This window comes from Leuresthes tenuis, unplaced genomic scaffold, assembly GCF_036924035.1.
Source record: "Leuresthes tenuis unplaced genomic scaffold, fLeuTen1.0.hap1 SCAF_7, whole genome shotgun sequence".
Taxonomy (NCBI): domain Eukaryota; kingdom Metazoa; phylum Chordata; class Actinopteri; order Atheriniformes; family Atherinopsidae; genus Leuresthes; species Leuresthes tenuis.
This window is the reverse complement of record NW_027325361.1, coordinates 19,631,292-19,644,759: the sequence shown is the minus strand read 5'-3', so window position 1 is coordinate 19,644,759 and position 13,468 is coordinate 19,631,292. Positions and strand designations below refer to the sequence as shown.

Genomic DNA, 13,468 nt, shown 5'->3' with positions numbered 1-13,468 from the left:
TTACTGTTTATCTCTTTCCCCAAAGCATAAACTGCCTCCCAGTGGCAGCCTGAAGTCCATCTACCGAATGCTTCCGAAAGACTTTCCAACCCTCTCTATTATCATAGTTTTACTAGCTGAAGTGGTTAGCCAGCTGTCTGACTGCCACAGTCCTCATTACACAGATAGCAGAACTCAGCTCTCATCAAGATTTCATGAAGGTGAATGTCGCACATCAAAACCACCTCATTTGTGGCGCCCCATGACTCAGCAGACAGACTTACGTGGCATGAGTGTGTTGGCTCTCATCAAACTCTTTATTATCTCTGTACAGACCCTTATTAACTCAGAATTCCATATAAAACTCATGCCATCCACCTCTGAGGATACTTCTCACTATTGAAACCTTTTGTACAGATGCTGTCACTTTTTCTCATGACAAGCTTGTCTATATATGTGATTATTTCTTCCTGTCTCGCAGAATGTTAGCTCCCTAATGGTTTTCGTATAGAAGACTCTGAGTCCTATAAGATTCGTACAGTGGACTAGGGTATGTGAGTTATAGAAATAGTGTGCAATCATACGGGGGAGTAGATAGGGGGATTGAGCTAATGCCCAAATCCTGTCCGACTGAGCTTGTAGCAGAGCATCCACGAGATAAAGAGAAACAGGGGAGAAAAGAGCAAAAGATGTGGAGAGATGCAAAGAAATTAAAAGGAATTTAGAAAAGTGACAGAAAGGGGGAAACTAATGAAAAGATGGTTAAGAAGATGTAGAGATTGAGAGAAAAGACAACAATATAAATGAAAAGAGAAACACTTTCTTCTCCTCCACTTCCTGACTTGTGAGCCACATTTTGGTTATCAAGGGAAGGACATCGCTCTCAGACATCTTTGGCGTGGCTGCTTTTCAAGCCCAGAGAGCTATTGACATGGTGTGTTACTGTAATGCGTGAAGCAGTGGGAGACTCATTGTAAATCTGTGTCAACAAATGCTAGAGCAGCAGCGAGCTCAATCTCACACCCCCTCTCTGTGTGCCCCTCTCTTGCATTTACCGACCTATCTAATGAATCTTATCTGCACAACACACGGGAGGCTTAAGCTTTTGGTGGGCTAACATCTCTCCCACACACACACAGACACACTCTGTCTGTTTCAAATTCTGCTTGCTGTTTCATGTAGTCTGAGCTCTTCAGTTCATTTTGAGGAACTGTCCTTAGAAAGATAAGATTGTGTGGACAGACCAAGCCCAGTGGCTTTAGAAGGGCAGCATCATGCCAACACCCAGTATGTGCCACAGCAAGGGTCCAGAATGAGGAGGAAGAAACGAAATGGGAGAGTATGTTCCGTGACAGCATTACAGATCTAGAGTTGTGTGAGTCTTTCATTCTTAAAGGTGCCCTTATACACTCACGCCATGTTTCCTAGCTGCCTTTGATATTTGCTTTGAAGATTATGCCCTGGCTGATGGATCTGACCATCAGTGAGTTACCGTTAAGGTGGTTATGTGCAACATCCCATGCAAGAACACGACTGCATATGCACCGGAGGCAAGACAATATGACTTTATATCTATATCAAGATTAATAGTAATTAGTGTACAATAATAAAGGTATTTGTATCGCAGTTCATAGAGCAAGTGCAGCTGAATGTGCCTTACATTGATAAAAGTGAAAGAAAGTCAATAGAGAACATCGATAAAAGTAACGAGCATAGAAAATAAGAACAAAAGAAAATGTGAAAATATAATAAAGGTTTATGAAAACATTAAATGATAAAGGTAAAGACACAAGACCATAAAATACAAATGTCCATAACATATTATGTAACTGTGATCAGTAGCTCTAGTAGGAATATATATAACATATATAAAATATATAATGGAAAGTTTCATTACAGTTTGCTGAATCAAATTCTGATTTTCCCTGAGAAAATATCCCAGCATTGAACATTCGAAGTGCCCACAGAATGGCCATTTAAAGGTTCACAATTTGATTACAAGAGTAAGTTAGATGACATTTACATTGATTGAATGTGGAAAAAGCATGCTGCTATTCTTTTTACGTTGCTGCAGCAACTCTGCCTCCTGTTTAAAATGCACAAGTTCAGCTCCTGTCTCTTTTAAGCTGCCAACAGAAAGAGCCACAAATTGGCATGCTTTGAGAAAATATTTTTTTGTTTTAAGGTGTGCCAAACAAGTCACTAGGCAGGCATTATGTAAATTTGGCATGATTGTGTCATTCAGTCACAAAAGTAAAGTGTGGTCTAAAAGCACGGCATTACAGGTAGTTCAGGAGCAGTGTCTTCTGTGCGGGACAAAAAGTCTTGCTCATATAACACAGCATATTATTTCAATGAAAAAAAGCTATGAAATACATTAAAAGGGGGAAGAAATTGTTTATGTATACATATGCATGAGTCTCTGTTGTTTCTTTTTTCTTACCATGCACTTTTCATACATACGTGACATGTATATGTTGTGTTTCCCCAGATGAAACAAACTGCTGACATTTCTCCTTGAAGCCATAATTCTGGAGGCATTTAGCTTTGTTCTGTTCTGTTCTGTGTCCTGTTTCCTGAAGCCAAACTGCCTACACAAATGGCCCGGTATCTTCTTTTTTTTTAGCGCTGGCCCTATCTCCAACATGTGAGCTCCTTTCTGTAACCAAGTTAAGCATGATTAATACAGTTGCTTAAAAGTCAAAGGTGATACAATATGGATCTGGGTTCCGCAGTTTTGATTACACCCACATAAATGATACAAACACAGCGATTAGCTGTTTGTACGTAGGATAAGTGTGAATCATTGTAGCCCTCGTTGTACATGGTAAAAGGGTAGGTTGCAATTGACAACTTGCCCGATGGAATCAGTTTATTGATCATAACAACAAGATTTAAATGGTCATGAGAGATTCCCAATATGTAAGTTTTAACATTTTCCATTTACTGTGCAGCCCAAATGCAGTCAGCCACACATTTAGATTTAAAGAATAAATGGACACACATAAATAGACACGCACCCTTAGCTGCATGTTTCCTTTACCCTCTGTGTTGAGCCCAGAATGCTCCTGCTGCTGTCACAGCAACTCCAGGATTGTGACAGATTACGGCCTGCTGCCCCGACCAATAGGAGCCAAGAAGTGTTACCTGCCTACTGACTCATAATTCTTGGTATACCTATGCCGAGTTGACGTTTCTTTAATGGTCCCTGGACCTCCAGAAGGAATCCTTGTCCTGAGCACTATGATTGCCTATTAGAAATCCACCAGCACTTGCATTTTTTCCTCTACTCCTTATGCCACCCTGAACAGGAGAGGAGAGGAACAGCAGAAGGAGAAGCCAGAGGAGGATAGAGATAGATGGAATGAGGGAGCAAAAGAGGAACACAGCCAAGCATGTTGGCTTGGCTTTGAAGGAAGGTGTGATGGATGCCAGAAAAAAAGGGACCGACAAAAAAAGCTAACTGAAAGAGAAAGAAACCTACAGTATGTATTATAAAGAGAGGGCAACAAAACTTTTAAAATGGCATTGAGTACAAATATCATGTGTTGTCTCCTGTGTATCATTGCCTGTAACTATTCTTCACTGTTATAATTTCCTAAAATTGCCATAAATCACTGACTCTCAACTGGAAAATCTCCCTGGTCTCATTAACAAGCCACATCTGCCATAGCTATTGATCGAATGACATACTGGTTAGTAATGATGGGATGAACAAACATTTGTTATTGTATATGATAGTTATTAAGTTGGTGAAATTGGGGTTCAACACAGTTGCCACAGTTTGGACTGTGTGTATCTGTGTGTGTCCATCAAAGAGAGGATTGCGAGATTGAGCCAGAACTCACAGGATCGACATAGGACCAGCCTGCTCTGTCCATCTGCTCCAAGTTTCATTCCCAGCATATCAATACCCCATGTCTCATACACACACAACACTCACAAACACACACATCATTCTGTCACTTGCAACTCCTCCTCGTTCCATCACTCTCCCACCTCTCCAGCCCTTGGCTGTAACGCCTGCTTATGTTTCATCCTGACACTTAGAGAAAATCCATGTTTGTCTATAAGCGCATTCAGAGCCACACAAAAGGCACGGGTCTGTCTTCTAGCCCTCTCCGCCTTCTCCTCTCACGTCTGACACTGCAAAATGGTGAAATTGTTTACTAAATAAACACAAGAACCCCTCCCGCTTTGTCTGGTTCAACCTTGAACCGCAAAGAACCCGAGGCCCAGACGAGCAGCACACTGGCCTGACCTGTCGCCATTTCTCCAAATTTGCAGCAAACACACTCTGACGAAGTGAGAACAAGAAGCACTAGAGCGGAAAACACATTGGAGGTGTCCCTGCCAACTCCCACTCCTCACTGCATCCCCAGGCCTTGTGTGGCTTATTGCATTGGTAAGGTTTGGAGTGTGTAAGTGTACATGGTTTTGGGGCAGTGTTGAGTACTCGTGTTTAAAACTGGTCAACATTCTGGGCTCAGAGGGAATAAAAGAAGTTCCTGCCATGTACCAAAAGTTGTTTTAAAATGGAAAAGATGGAAACATGGACATGGAAGTACTGCAGGAGGCATTTGACATCATCTATACCCATATCCGTATTAACAAAAATGCATTAAACCTGTGTGATCATGAAATGAGGACACAGACTCTTTTTTCTTTTTTTGACTGTAAATTCCGTGGCTACATAATGCTTCTCTTTTTATGCATATGGCTCATAATTCATACATACAATACATAAATAAACTCTGTCATAAAGTCAAAACTAAATCTGCCCATTCTCACTCTGATGGTGTCACTGACTCAACCTTATGACAGAAAACAGTCATACTTGTCCACGGCACGAAAGCAGTATCACAATAGAGGCTGAAAAGGTTTGCAATTACTACATTTTTCTTACCCTGTTCCAAAATACAGCTTATGCTTAGTTTCATCATTATGTCAGTGTCCCCTATCTCAGAGAGGGTACCACTGATAATGATGGTCACTCTCTGTGAGTTGCCTGTTACCTGACCACATACGCTCAAAAAGTGATTCAGCAGTTCCTTCAGCAAGAGATTGCTGGTTTAAGACTTGTCCGACACAATGTTTAATGGCCATTGCCCTTTTCTTTCTCTCCCACTTGTTTTTACTTTTCAACTGATTAGGGTTGTGTTAAAAGAAAAAATCTTTAGGGTCAGGGTTAGTGTACTTGGTTAGGTTTTCATGCTACAAAATACATGGTTAGAGAGTTATAAAAACCGGAATTGTTGCAGTTTACACATTTTTTTTATTCGTGCCTGTGAGTGTTGGCCTTGAGAAAACATCTGCCATATCACAATTTTACAACCACGGACTGTAAAACTGTTACATTCAGGACATGTGGGAAAATGTACACATTACACAATTATTGATAAGACTGGGATGATGTCCCTTGCTGTTTCGTCATGAACCCTCGGTATTAAAGTGTTTTGTGTTACCTTTCTATGCTGTGGGTGAAAAAGAAAAGGTCATTTCTGCAGGACTACTTCATAAAATGTGCTGAATTATTGTTGTGAAGCTGTGTGAATTTTAGACCAAATTATTCTTCCTTCTAATATCTAACTTTGTAATTGTAATTTAAACCTAACCAAATAGTTTAATGCTTAAGCAAGAGAGCAGGAAATGTTGTTGTTTGAACAGAAACACATAATTATGTCTCCTGAACATTACAGTACTTTCCATGGACAAATCAAACTACCGTAAATAGTGAGTGAAACCATTAGTCAACACAGACTGAGAAAAAAACTGTCAAGAAACAAGATGGGAAAAACAGTTAATGACAATCCTAAACTGGTCTCAAATTCTGGTTTCAGGATTCTTGCTTTTATTTCAAACCATAAGTGAGAAAAAGAATCTGAGGAAATTATGCTCTTTTGTACAATAATGACTTTTAAATCACTAGGTATTTGGTAACTAAAGCATGCCCTGTGTCTACAAACTTTTAATCTGACCATGACTGCATCACTCTATAAAGGTGTGACACCAGTGATTCAGACCATAAAACAAAGACAATGTTTATTGAGGAAATGAAAAGAATTGAGAAGTAGTGCAACTTTCTCATGGACTACTATATGACAAGACTTTGTTTTGCAGCCACATACTGTAGTTCATCTCTGCTGGCCTCTATTCTCAGACCCAAAGATCACGTCATAGTCTAAGCTCCCAAATAAAACTAAACTATTAACAGAAGATACTAAATGCATTAATTTAGTTTTTTGTTAATTTGTGTTGCATAATCACAATACATTGTTCAACATTAGCATTGTTCAACATTAATATCAGTCTAGCATGAAATGGTTCTCATAATTCTGCTTAAACATTAAGATATTTGTATTAAGATACTATTTCTGTGTAGAACATTTGTGGACATGTCTGGAAGCAATGCGCAGAATGCTTCCCATGCCCGACATATTCTGAAAATAACACAAAGTCTAGTGACTCTGTCAAAAGCCTGTGAATAATATCAATCGAGCAAAAAAATTCAAGTCACAGGATCCACTGCCTACTTTGGGTTTTATCAGTGTTGTAAGTATTTGCCCCTCTTTAGATCAGGTCCTTGTGACATCTACTGAGATGCGATGGAAGAGAAATCTCTAGCTAATTCAAAGCAAAAAATCTATCAGTTTGGTTATGACGAGGTAAAAATAAAAGCTGCACAGCTGTCCGCACCATCATCCTCACCACTTACCGTATGTCATAATGCATACTCCTCCATTTTCACCACAACATTCTTGACAGCCCATGACCCCACTTGCACCTCATGCCTCCCACCTTCCAGATACATTTGTATGCATACATGTATTCATGAGCAGGTATTAAATTTGAATATGTTTTTTCCAGTGAAAAGTCACTGATACGCAGCTAATGCAGTCCAAGACGAGAGAGAGGCAGGGAGAGGGGGGTATTCTGTGCACTCTAAATGAACTCTAGCCAGATCACACTCACCTCCTACACTTCTCCTCCTCCTTGTTTGAGCTTTCATTATCTATTAATTTACACATTTCAATGATTTTAATCTGTCAGTTTTGAAGATTTTATATCCGGCTGCGATACAGGGCCTTAAATCCTGTTGAAATTATATTTGGACTGTGAGAGTCCCTTCTTTATCTTCTTTCCTGCAGTTGCGAGGTGGATGCTGTGTTTGTCATTCGGTGAGGTCAGGGCAGTCCTGAGAGCTTTAATGGCTGGTTTCTGCACGCTGTTTTGCATTATTTCCAAACTGAAAGTGCCATGGGGCCATGTTACCCAGAGAGCAAAACTAAAGCACTTACAAGTGTAACCCATATACACTCAGGCAAGGAGGGAAAATGCATACAAAAACACCAATACGTGAAGGTAAAGCATGCACACGTACACACTGAGACTTGAATAACAAGACACAGGGGAAAAGGGTCATACAGCGGACACTTTATTTGCTCTCAGACTGCACTACTCACAGACCTCAGCTAATACTGTGCACGGTACTTATTCTAAAGTAAAGAGAACCGAGAGAAAGAGGAAAATTAGAGGGAAGAGTGCACAGAAAATGGAAAGGGCCAAAGAAAGTGATTTTGCTTCATAGTTCATCTTCATCTGGGTGCCCTGTCCCAGCCCCCAGTTCATGAAATAAGTCCTGCTGAAAATCAATGACAGTCGGAGCCGTGTAAAGGTCAGCCATTCAGCTATGCTGGCCTTGGTGGACCAGTCAAGCCCAGGCTTGTACTGTGAAGCTCAGCTAAGTAGAATTAATGGGAGGATCGATTATTCTGCACACAACTTAAATTGAACTAAGCAGAGAATCATTTTAAGGCAGGAACTGTACCATGACGTAGAATGAGATGCATTTGCTACATAGCAAACCCCAGAACTGATTTAGCAGGCACAAAGTAAAAAGGTGGGAATAAAAAAAGAAAGATTTTTAAATAAAATATCTCACTCTCTCTTGCCTCCTACGCTCTGTGACTCCCACTCTGCCCCTTTCTTTTTGAGTTCACCCTTTGTTCAGTAACCTCTTGATAACACCCTGAAACCACCTGGGATCCAACCCATAGATTTGATACTCAGAACCACTTTTCCTATTTTTTCCCTGCTCACTCCCTTCTGCCCTTATCTCTTCTCTTTTCAATTTTTTTTTTCATGTCACCTCCCGCACCTCATTCTTCTTGTATTTTTCCCTTGTTTAAAACAAAATCGATATAGCACCGGAGGAGACAAATCAACGTATGGTGGCACTGCAGGGGGAGGCCCAGCTGGCTACCACCTCTCTGGTCACATGTTCCTCATTCACTTGCTCCCTCCATGGTAGGGGGGGACGAGAAAGTGAAAAAAAAAGAAGGGTTGATGAGACGATAAGAGACCAAAGGCCTGGAGAGGGATGAAAGGGAGCTGTTGAGGGATGAAACAGCGCTCCAATGGGAGGGCATATGGAAGGAGAAATGAATGGAAAGAGGGATGAGAGAAAAAGGGGAGAGGATAGGAGTGGGCAGCAGTAGGGTGATGTCAGTTGGGGGTGCATATCATGGAAAATTCTGCTCCAGTGACTTGAGTGCAGAATGGGAGCCCTCATCTATAATGTATATCATGGATCCATGAAAGATTTTCATACATATAAAAATGGATAGGCACCAGGAAGTGTCTCGCAGTCAAAGTACAGCCGAGAATTGTTGTGGGGGCAATTTGAATATTCTGTTCTGTTTGTACTTTTATACTGTTAATTCATATATACGCCATGTGTTCTTTCACGTTGCTTCATACTGTTAAAGACAAAAAAGATGAAAACGCCCAATGACTATGTAAACGCATTTTTTTACAATAATTTAAATATCTTACCACACTTACAGAGAACATGCGCTATCCGAAACAGCTTACTTATATAACTATGAAGCTATAGAGCATATATTTCCAACACAAGCCCCAGTCTTTCCCTCTGTTGTTGCTTTTCTTTTTAAACAGTTTGGACAGCAAACACAGACATCATGTGGGTATCTGGAAAAATGAAATAAATATACATGACAAGTGGCCACTTACCCAGAGTCTCCCTCATTGAAACCTGATGAGGGCCATGTCTCGGCGAACTTCAACAAACGTTAAGTGACATGCTTAAGTGGGTTCAGGTTGCGCATCCGGGGTAATTCAGTAAAAATACAAATGAGGCTGGCCCGGGAAACAGATCACCAGGCACTCATCGAATATAGAAAGATAGGGAGAGCCCCGCAAAGAGAGAAAGACTTTAATTGCTTCTTCTCTCTCCTTCAGAAGATCCGCTCAGTCGCACATTAATTTGGCTCAAACGCACTTTAGTCCTTGCCAAACCATAAACAGCCTTATATTGACCCAGCGATTCCCCTTATTGGAAATCGATAACAAATAACCTCAAATTTCACCGGCCATTATGGTCTGTGTCGGCCGTACCCAGTTGTCTTTATCTGCACGCCAATGTCACGTCCGACCTTGAGCTCTCTGCTCTCTCTGCCTCTCTGCTCCCCAGGTGGATTTCAAGCAGAGGGTTCAGTCCTGCTTTTTGGAAAGGTTCAAATTGAGCCTTATGGGACTGAAGACTGGGGAGCTGCCATCTCCCATGACAGATCAATGGTAGGTCTCACCACAGGGCAGGGGGCCAGCGCCTTGCACAACCTGTTAATAGAATCCCAATGTCACTGCTGACACTACATCGTATGGCCTGCTAGAGGTTATTCTGACATAGGACAGTAGGACAGGCACAGTTTTAAATGTGTTAGAGCTCCCTGTATGTCAGATACCTCTATCGTGTATATGCAAGCATGTGTATACAGAAAACAAAAATAGAGAGAAACAATTATCGACAATTTTGAGAGTTTTGAGCATGCTGTGTGTGAAGTCAGAGTGTAAAGATTACTCACATTTTTGTAGAAATGTATCATATAAGAAGACTCATAAAAGTAAAAAGCTGTGCAACTTTGTTTAACCTCCTTTAATCCCTTTAAACTCTATGCTCCTTTACAGCCTATGCTTTCCTCTTAAACTCAAGTCAAGCTGTTGCCTTCTCTCCTTTTGCATTTTTTAAATTCTCTTCCTCCTCCCTCTCAGTTCAAAGATACAGCAGCAAGTTAAGGCCTTCATTACCATCATGCGCATCCGAGGACAGCGTGGAGCATGACTCACTTTACAAATCATTCCATGTGCTCCACTTACACGACAGGCTGCAGTGGTTGTTAAGCTCCTAAAAACACCTATATTCACACACATGCAGATGCATGAGTGAGCAATGAGTGCAGGGGAAATCTTGGTCACCAGAGGCAACATATCTAACAGGGTCTTAAGAGCTCCTGATGAAGATGAAGAGAGGACTTAGACATGTGCATATTTTACTCCTACTTTTGGTCTCTTGTTGTTTAACTGTGTCAAACATACCCAGCATAATATTACAGGATTTATAGTTTTTTTATGCAGCTTGACTTTTACCCAATTTCCTCTTAAACACGCAAACTAAAACTTGCTGCTTGAGACACAATTTTAGAAACTTTGTGCTGAGCTCATAGAACACACATGTCATGTGGACTTTCATTATAGGTCCTGGCCCAAAGTGTGACGGGCAACACTGTGAAGCGTATAATATTAAAATGTCCAAACTGTGTCAACAGTTACCACACAGTTCATTTTCACGACCAACTTTAATTACTCATCGACCCATTGAGGTTCAGCCTCTTCCTCCTGTCAGTAGAGTCATGACATTTGCCATTTACATAGCATGTCAGCCCCAAGGGGCAGCTTGGAGATCTCCAGCAAACAGCAACTATATGTTAATTAATGACCATGAAATAGCATATTTTCAAGTGGCTGCCTCCATTACACTCTGCCCTCCATTTTTGCAAGACTTTGTCAAATTCAAGCGCAACTATAACATCATAGTACAGCAAAATGTGTTTGCTGTCCCCTGGGATAAAGAACATGGGCAGATAGACACATGCACATAGGCATAATTCAACAGAAATACATCAGTAGTGTGAGAAGTGTAACTGCCACCCTGAGCCTGATATCTATCAATGTTACAATCATGAAAAGTGAAGACTAAATAATGAATAAGCAGGACCTATGCATAATATGTGTCAGTATTAGCTCATCACAGATTTTTAGTTAGCAGCATGTTGAAAATAATAAGCAACAAATAGAGAAGGTTAAGGCTTGAAGAGAGTTTAAAATAGATTTAAAATATGTATCTAATCATATAGTCTTCTATATTCACATTCTTGGAAATGTAAATACCTTTTCCTGATCAGAAATTTTTGTCAGTGTTTTATATACAATAGCTTTGGTATTGCACCCCTTGATTTTTCACTCTGCACAAAAAGCGTGTTTCTAAAAACAAGAAGAGCTGCAGGTAATAGTGTACTGCAAGCAGGCATCAGAATGGCCTCTGAAGACCCCTGAAACCCCAAGAAGGCACAACTATTGCAAATGCATCGGGTACCATTTTATCAGTAGCGAGGCCTACTGTTTAGGTAGGAAAAATGTGGTGAATTCAGTATACCTGAAGAACCAGTGTGAAAGGTTATGTCAACAGTTGTGTCAACATTACACTATCACAACATTCAATCACAACGACCAATGCTGTAAGCATACTTTCAGTTTTTCTTTTTGGCAGAGATTGTCCTTTATAATATAGCCACAAATACAGTGGCAATATTCGTGTCAGCTCATCAAAGTTGATGCAGGATTAACAGTCCATGATCAGACAAAGATGTTTAACACACACACAGCCAGCAATAACAGGAAAAAATGGCTGTTTATTTTTAATTAAAAAAGTTTTTATAATAATAATTACAACTTTAGTATCTCTAACAAGCACAAAGTCTGGCAGCAGCCATATAAGAGCACCTGTTTACTGTTGCATAGGTAGGAACTGGATGGGCTTCACTGAGGAGTTGTCCCATCTCAATAAGAGGATCCAGATGGATTTAAATGGTTGGCTAATTTCAGTCTTCAATTATGTAAACAAACTCAAACATAAACATAAGGTTAACAAACAGACATATCTATTGAAAAACCAACACAGGGACACTTTCCAGACCAGGCAAGCGGAGAGGAGTTGTGCTTCTGCCCACATTAATACTGTTAATGATCACAGTGGGTCAGTCTGCCTGTGATCCCTGTCCTACCATTAAACAAATAAAAACAACACTGATTACCAGGATGTTCACTGGATGCATCAATCTCAAGTAATTAGAGAGTGGTGTTTTGACTCTCTTTCCTTTTCTTTTCCTCCCTTCTATTCCTTTTCCATGCTTATACCAAAGCCAGGTGGCAGACTCCTTTTAATGAACTAATAAGAGTGTGTGCTTGGTTAGCCAAGAATGAGACAGGAAAGAGACAAATAAGTAGGAAGAAAGGCTGCTTTACCAGCTAACTAATGCTGCTACAACACTAGCTTCACTGCCCTCCCACAGGAGGATTTCTCACTTTATATATTTTTTCAGAACAGAGGGAAATAGTACTGACTTCTGTGAAGAGATACCCAGTGTGTGTGTGTGACGGAGTGAGCTGCCGCCTGGAAAAGGACACAGCTGTCACATTAAGATCATGCAGGCCTGTAGCATTAATCTGTCTTGTAAAACCTTGAGACCTAGAGCACTGTGATTCTTAGGACTAGTGTGCGCGTGTATGAACATGTGAGCGGCTGCGCATGTAAGGAACATTGAGATGGAGATGCTTGTAGGCATATGGTTCAGGATTCACATCCAGATGCTCACGCAAGCTGATGGCATGGGAATGTAATATGGAAATAGAACACAACCGAGCAAGACAAGCAAAATGAGAAAAGATGAAAAACGGATCAGAAACAGGGTTTTTAAACATGGGATTTATTAGAAAATGAAGGAAATAATAAGAAAGGAGGTGACAGATGAGCAAGACACAGGTGCGACATCCAATATAAGCCTGAGCTTGATGATGAGCTGACCTGTTGCATAGACAGCACTGCTTTGAGCAATGCTGAATGGTGTTATTTGAAGTTTGCTGGCCTGTATTTGTCTAATACTAACCTGATAGTGCTGTTTGTGTGCTATGCTGCACAATGCTGTGGCACACTGTGATACACTGGCTATGTTGTTTCTTTGCTGTGCTGTCCTGGGTGGTGACAGCCTCAGCCACTGACAGGTCCTTTAAATTCACCACTGCCAATTAGAGTCACTCCAGACCTGGTGGTGGGTGGTGGAGGAGGTGGTGGGAGAGAAAGAAAACTGCTGGGACGATGGTTGCAGACCTGACAGGCCTGATGTGGAGATGGAAATACGGTAATTTGGAGTAATTCGGCAACTCGCTGGCGCCTGCCTTGCCTGCCCGTCTGTCTGTCCGCTGAAATAAATGGGGTCAGCAGCGTGTGATCGGCAACTTTCATTTATATGTAAATGACCCCATCGTTGCTGCAGCAGCTGCTGTGGAAGCTGCTGCTAAGTCTGTGCGCACAGTCAAATGTTGGACCGAAGAAAGGGAAAGCTCACTGGCCTGA

At 41.0% G+C, this 13,468-nt stretch overlaps 1 protein-coding gene across 5 annotated transcripts in view; it reads right to left on the bottom strand.

The window, feature by feature from the left end:
- Positions 1-13,468, bottom strand: part of celf5a (cugbp, Elav-like family member 5a) — a 181,036-nt gene that overhangs the window by 90,159 nt on the left and 77,409 nt on the right. The gene's annotated exons all lie outside the window — the stretch shown is intronic.